The sequence below is a fragment of the Molothrus aeneus genome, chromosome 24 (genome assembly GCF_037042795.1).
Source record: "Molothrus aeneus isolate 106 chromosome 24, BPBGC_Maene_1.0, whole genome shotgun sequence".
In the NCBI taxonomy this organism is placed as follows: Eukaryota; Metazoa; Chordata; class Aves; order Passeriformes; family Icteridae; genus Molothrus; species Molothrus aeneus.
The window spans coordinates 4374935-4382583 of record NC_089669.1 but is presented as its reverse complement, the minus strand read 5'-3'; positions in this window follow the sequence as shown (position 1 = coordinate 4382583).

Below are 7649 nucleotides of genomic sequence, written 5' to 3'. Positions count from 1 at the left end.
TATTGTTTCAGACATCTTGCATAGTAGTGAAATTCTCAGAGCTGACTTGAAAGAAATGCCAGAGTCATTAATGTATGTTCTGGTAGCACCAATGGCCTGGCCACTTTATGGGCAGCTAAAGGAAACAGCTTGGGAATGTAAGGGTAGGAATGGGAGGAGCACATTCCCAGATTGGCCTGCTGGAATTCAGTGATGTTTGTTTTAAGAAGATCAGAAGAAGAAAATTGAGAGTGAGAATAATGGAAATAAGGGCAGGCTGAGCTGTGGGATGATTTCAAGGGAAGAGTCCTGTCCCTTGGCTCATGGTTACACAGACTGGAGCACTGGAAATGGGTTTCTCCAGTTCTCCTCTGTGCTTCACAGCCAGGCACGAAAACTCCAATACTTTTCCCCTAATTTTCCCTAAACACTTAATCCTACTCCACTCTTAACAGCCTTTTCTATTACTTCTGAGACCTGGGAAAATGGAGAAGTCTATTTAAAACACTGGCAAGTTTCCAAGCAGCAGCAGCTGTGCTCAGATCGGCTCTCCCTGATGGAAATTTTCTCTTCTTGTACCCAAACAGCATCACACCACAATCACATCAATAAATTTCCTTCAAGTGTTCCAGCCAGAAGCAGAAAAGCAGCACTCATGTGAATGGGATAGAAAATGAGATTCTATCATGACTGAAACAGGGATCCATGTGAAATAGGAGTTGTGTCCTGGTACTGCCATGGTTTTCCTTTCCACACCTGCAAATATTTGAACAGTCCTGATGAGTGTTTCTTACAGGGGTTAATAGGAACTGAGGAAGGGGAGGAGGTTTATAAAACTCAACGAGGTTTTCTGTATTTAACATGTAATAAAAAATTATTTTAGACATGAATTGATTTGACTTAGCATAAAAATTGGTCTTAGTGGCAAGTTCTTGAGATTAACATCAGTCACTATTAGCATCTGATTTCAGTCTTAAAGTCAAAAGTCCTTGACTTTTCTACCCAGATCCACCAACAGTTAAACACCTTTATGAGTTGCCAAGTATGTCTGAATTAGTCTGAGTACATTTGCTCTGGAAGGACATTTTGTACCTCTCTAACATGCAGTTACAGATGCAAAGGCTTTGTATAAATAGCACAAGAATAGCTTTGGATACATCATTTTTTAAAGTTCCTCCTCTCCTCAGTTCCCCTGCTTTCTAGCAAATTTCCATGGAAAATGGAAAACTCAGCAGCATTTCTGTTTATTTGAGAAGAAACCATTCACACAACAAAGCTCATTTTGGATCTTTCCCTTCTGGTTTGTCCTTGCAAAGGAGTAACTTGGGGTAGAATTCAGAAAAGCTCTTTGGACTCCTTAGTCATTGACTGGGATTCTGTCCTCAGCAGCTCATCCTGCAGGGATAATTTTACATTTAATCAGTGCTGAGGCCCAAAGTTCCCCCAACACTGATGTGCATGTGAAGGAGCTGAATTAAAACCATTGAATTCAAGGTGCAGCCCAACAAAGAAATTGACTCCAGGAGTGAGGAGGAGGAGCAGGAGAAAGGCACTGCTGCTGCCAGTTTAAGAGTGGAGCCCTTGCCATCCTGTAGCCTGCAGGACAGATTAAATAGCAGAGAAATCTTCCCCAAAAATTAACAAAATCATTTTTTGTAAACACATTGGAGTGATGATTTCTTTGAACAGAAACCAAAACTTACTCAGATAATTGAATGCTATGTCCAAATATTCTTCTGATACAATACAGGCAGAGTTTTTCTGTGCCAAGAGAAAATCACATTTCATAGTAAGGGTAGAGCAGGCAGCATGGTGGTGCCCCAGATATAACAATAACCAAATGTTAATAATGACCAAGCTTTTAGACTCCTTGGTGTTAGTTGTCTGTTTGTTTTAAAAGCTGCCTTTCTTGATGGAAATCCATCAATACTTCAAGAAATAGGAAAATAAATGAACTTTCTAGGCTTTTTCAGTTCTCTTGTTTTCTTCTGGTATACCAACAAACAAATTTACCTCCTTAAAGGCCATAAACATGTTCAGATTGCCTTGGGTTTCAGGGAGTGAAACCGAGCACCTGCTACAGCTCATACATCATCTGCTGTCCTTCTACTGCAACTTGAAAAAATGCCTGAGCCTCCACCAATTCCCAGCTCAAAGCAGTTTTGTGGAAGCAGACACTTCTCTTTGAGGATTGCTGCTGTCTGCCGGGTACCCCCTCCACCACCACAAGGAGATGCAAACCCTGCGAGTGCCACTCAGCCCCCGCTGTCAGTGAAATCTTCCCCTCCTGCCAGCTGGAGGCAGCTCTGAACTGCAGCCAGGCTCTGCTGGAGGGAGCACACCCAGCAATGCCTCCCTCCCTCCCTCCCCGGAGCTGACCCGGCTCCCAGACCTCACTGGTGGAACTGGTATTTCTCATGGTGCTGCAAATCAGGCCAGTCCCCGATGGCAGTGAAAGCACTCACTTCTCTGATTTCACATTCCAGCCGTGATGCATTTTTGAAGTACCACAGAAATGTGCAGTTTAAAACCTGTCTAGTAAACTTCCTTGATCCTGAGGCATAAGCTTTGAATTTGAGTAACTTTCTTTTTTTCCATTGCCCTTTGGAGCAGTTTCCTTTTCCTACTTGGCTCAAACAATTTTCAAGTCAAGACAGCAGCAACAGCTTGTTCCCTCCTGTGATGCAGATTGTGAGTCAGGGCCTTTGGGACCTCCTGCTGACTGCATGAAATTCCACATGCCCCCAGGGGATTGCCCCAGGGGTATTCCTGGAATGGCTGGCAGTGTTTGGAGCTCTGTACAGCACCCTGGGCTTCTGCTGTTGCTACTTTCCAGGCTAAGGGCAGAGCTGCACACCCTCCTCTAGCTCCTAGAATCCTTAAGGTTGGAAAAGATGATGGAATACAGCTCAGAGATTAGCAGAGCTTTTTAATAGGCTTTCTGTAATAAACAGTCCCAGAGCACTATGAAATAAGTCACTCTTAGACCCTTTTATATGTATTAGATTTTAATTCCCTAAAGAGAACAACAGATTATATGGGAGTAAACCTGGGGCTGAGCTAGGACCAGACTCAAGAACTCACAGTTCTGGGATCACTCCAGTGGCCCAATCTCTGCAGAAATTCTCCACTCCACACTGGTTGTGTTACATGTCCCCTGGACCTGTGGAAACCTCCTGGGTCCAGAGACACTGAACACACAAGAGCTCTGGAAAAAAGCCTTTTCTCTGCCACTGGGCATTGAGAGCAGGCAGTGTCTCAGGTATCTGGTCTGTAAGAATGAGGATAAAAGTGTCTGTCCTTCTCCCTGGGAAGGCTGTAAATACAGGAGAAATATCCACATGCAACCAAGGACCTCCTTCTCCTGGGAACTGTTCCCACTGTAATCCACAGCAGAGACTCTTTGGTCTGAGCAAAATGAATTAATCCCTGTCCAGCTGTCCCAGACCCCCTGTGACTCACCATGGAATCAGTTCCATACCTCATTTTCCATGCTGACCCAAACAGCCAGATTAACTCAAAAAAACCTCAGCCATCACACGTAACAGAATTCCTTCTAATTAAACTTGAGCAACACTTCTGATAACCTGTTTTTCCTTCGTGTTTTTCACAGTTTGACAGATCATGTTATTATCTTCCAGGCCAGGTTTCCTGGGAAACAAAGCATCTTCTTACTTTTCTAATCCTTCCAGGGAAATGATGCCAAATTAAAACATTTCATGAGCATTCATTACATTTTGTCAGAGATGGTTCATGGATAAATCAACGTCAACTGCCCAGAATGTGCTACTGATTAATGGGGAGCAGAAACAATTAAGCTTGCTTTTTCAAAGTCTACTTCATGTCCAGAAACAACATAAACCAGGGACAAAAGTTCCTCCCTGTGTATTGGTCATGGAAACTCCACTGCTGAGAATGGGATATTGCTATGGCAGTCACGTGAAAGGGCTCTTCCCATGCACACCAACTCCAGCTCTTGCCACATCACAGAATCCCAGAATGGTTTGGGCAGGAAAGGACCTTAATGCCCCTCTCATTCAACCCCTGCCACTGTCCCAGGCTGCTCCCAGCCCTGTCCAGCCTGGCCTTGGGCACTGCCAGGGATCCAGGGGCAGCCACAGCTGCTCTGGGCACCTGTGCCAGGGCCTGCCCACCCTGCCAGGGAACAATTCCTAATTCCCAACATCCCATCCATCCCTGCCCTCTGCAGTGGGAAGCCATTCTCCCTTGTACTGTCCCTCCAGGACCTTGTCTCTCTCCATCTTTCTTGTCCAGCCCTTCAGCTCCTGGAAGGCCACAAAATGGTCACCCCAAAGCTTCTCTTCCCCAGTCTGAACAATCCCACATCTCAGCCTTTCCTCCCAGCAGAGCTGCTCCGGCCCTCTGATCATCCTGGAGCCTCCTCTGGACTGGCTCCAGCAGCTTCAGGTCCCTCCTGTGCTGGGCCCCAGGGCTGGGGGCAGCTCTGCAGGTGGGGTCTCACCTGAGCAGGGCAGAGATGCTGAACTGTGATATGGAAGCTCCTTTCCCTTGGCAAGGGAAGATTTAGTGGGAATGTTCCTTTGGAACACCCACACCTTAGAGGCTGTGCAGGCTGTGCCTGTTACAAGAGCCTGCAAACCAGGTCATGCTGTGCTCCTGCCCACCAAAATCACACACAAGTGATCATCTGGGTAAGTGTCAGGCACCTCTGCACCTTGCAGAGGGACTCAGCAGCAAGAGTTGCTGAATCCAAGTGGGATTGTGCAGCTCACATCTACCTGAGTAGAGAGAAACCAGGCCCAAGATGAGATGGAATCTGCAGAGAGAGAAGATAACTGGTAATTGGATGAACCCCTCTCATTTGTTTAGTGGAGAGCTGGGAGAGGACTCAAAACACCAAGCTGGGATTGGGAAAGGCTTGTTGGAGCACAGCAGAAAAGTAAACTTTGTGTTCTACCCTCCTACCCACTTGGCCTTTAAGGAGTGATGCTAGAAATAATATCTAGATCATGCTTGCTGTAGAAATGACAGGATTCTGGGATTTTACACCTTTCCAATGCATTTTCTGAGAAGCAGCTTTCAGAGACAGGCCAGGATTTGAAGCACAGCATATTCTGAACACTCCTGAGAAAAGAAAACAAGGCCAGTGCATTTGCCAGGGCATCCAAGCAGTTCCCATCAGCCCCTTGTGATCTTTGCAGACTGACCCAGCATGCAAGTGCTTGATGCAAAGCAAGTAAATATATTGAAAAAAAAAAATAAAAGCATGGAAGGAAACAAAGGAGCAGATGATTTGCCCAGACACTTGGAGAAATACTCTCCCTTCTGACCTCCTTTGTATTCCAGGGAGCAATTCCTGAGCTGCATTCAGAGACAGACAGAATTGCCAGGCCCAGAATTCCGGCAATTACTCAGTGGAAATGGAAAGAGCACCACGGATGCCAAAGGTGTGATGCAAGTTTCATTGTCCCTGGAAGAATGGCAGTCCAGTATGGGTTTGGGGCTGTTTGCTTGGAATTTAAAATCAGTTGTAGTTCCACGTAGACCAAAGTCAGGGAATAAGATTATTTAAGTCAGGGAATAAGATTATTTTTATTAAGGAAGCTCCTCCTCACTCCCTGGCTGATGTTTCTCTGAAGGGCTATTTTGGACCCTGAAAAAGGAATTTGCATCCTTATCATGCATAGAAGCAGCTGAGGAACACGAAGCACATAGGACAAGGGGGAATGGCTTTAAACTGCCAGAGGGCAAGGTTAGGTGGGATACTGGGGATAAATCCTTGCCAGGAAGGGTGGTGGGGCTGTGGCACAGGTGCCCAGAGAAGCTGTGGCTGTGCCTGGATCCCTGGAAGTGTCCAAGGCCAGGCTGGACAGGGCTTGGGGCAACCTGGGATACTGGAAGGTGTCCCTGCCCATGGCAGAGGGTGGGACTGAATGAGTTTAAGGTCCTACCAACCCAAACCATTCTATAATTTTATTCTTTAATTCTGTGAATCTGAACAATCCTCTGCAGAGCTAAGAAACACTCATAGGAGTTTTGCTGTTCATAGTGGATTTGTAAGCCACTTAGGAAACAGTCAAACACTGGAAAGGAAAAAGAATATTGTGTTCTCCTGATATCTGAAAGGTTAATCGTTACCAGAGAACCATTTGGAAGACTGAAAAACAGAGGAAGGGTAGGGCAGAACTGGAAGGAAAATGGTAACATTCACCCCCTCCCTTTACACAAATACATTTTAAAATATTTTAATTCTCAAGTCAGGATGATATTTATGGGAATAATAACTCAAGCTTTCTTTTAGTAATTGAAATTAAACAGCACTTGTTCTAGCAAGAACAGTTTCTTATCCATCTGTCACTACGAGTACAAGTAATTCCATGTGTTTAGCAGTATCTGAACACCTAGTGCTACAGTTGGATAACACTTGGCTGAAAAGTTTCCTAGCATAGTCTGCAATCAGAAAATAACCAAAACCAAATAGTCTTTGCCCTAGGATCTGCATAATTTAAATCTAACTGCAAAGAAATTGCCAGACTTGAGGCCTGTTACAAATATCCATCCACATGCTTGTTTCATCTACCTCAGGGGGAAAGGACACTTTGATAACAGAAGGGTCTTTAATATAAAAAGCAATAAAATCCATGGGTTTTGAAGCTGGACATGTTCCAGATGGAAATGTTAGTCCTGTCCAGCAAACAGGACTAACTACAGCAGCTCATGGAATAACACTGAATTGTCTAACAAGCAAATGCCTCCTTCACAACCTGATAATCCTACTGATAAAAAAGTCAATGCCTCTCTACTTCCCTTAACGATATTGATTTGTCGCAAACAGGCTGCGAAATGAGAACACTGACCACTTTTGTGCTTCTCCGCAGAGATGCCCTGATGAGCCGGGAGCCCCGCAATTAGCGCCGCTGCTCTAATGAGGCGCTGCCCGCGGCCGTGAGGGACGCGCCGGGCACGGCCGAACCGCCAGGGGGCGCTGCCGCCCGCGGCACGGCCCGGCCGTGAGGCCCGAGCGGGACCCGCGGAGCCGTCACGGAGCTGAGGAGCGGCCTGGGACCCGCCGCGATCATCAACCCCTGCCCGGCACTGACAGCCCCAGACCCCACCCTGTGCATGCCTGGGAGCGTTGTTCGAACGCTCCTGGAGCTCTGGCAGCCTCGGGGCTGTGCCCATTCCCTGGGGAGCGTGGGCAGTGCCAGCACTCTCTGGGGGAAGAACCTTGCCCTGATATCCAGCCTGACCTGCCCTGATACAGCTCCAGCCCTTCCTTGGGTCCTGTGCAGTGCCAGCATCCTCTGGGGGAGGATCCTTGCCCTGAGATCCAGCCTCAGCCTGCCCTGGCACAGCCCCAGCCCTTCCTTGGGTCCTGTCCCTGTCACAGCAGTCGGAGCTGTCCCTCCGCTGTCCCTCGGGAGGAGCTCTGACCTCAGGCTCGTTCATGCTGAACAAACCAAGTGCCCTCAGCTGCTCCTCCTGTGGCCCCTCAAGACCCTTCGCCACCCTCATGTCCCTCCTTTGGACAGCTCCAACAACTTTATATCCTTCTCATGTTGTGACACCCAAAACTGACCCCAGCACTGGAGGCGAGGCTGCCTCATCCCAGAGCAGAGTGCGGCAATCCTTCCCCCATCCAGCCTGGATGCTGTGCCTGGTGCCCCCAGGACAGGGATGTCCCTCCT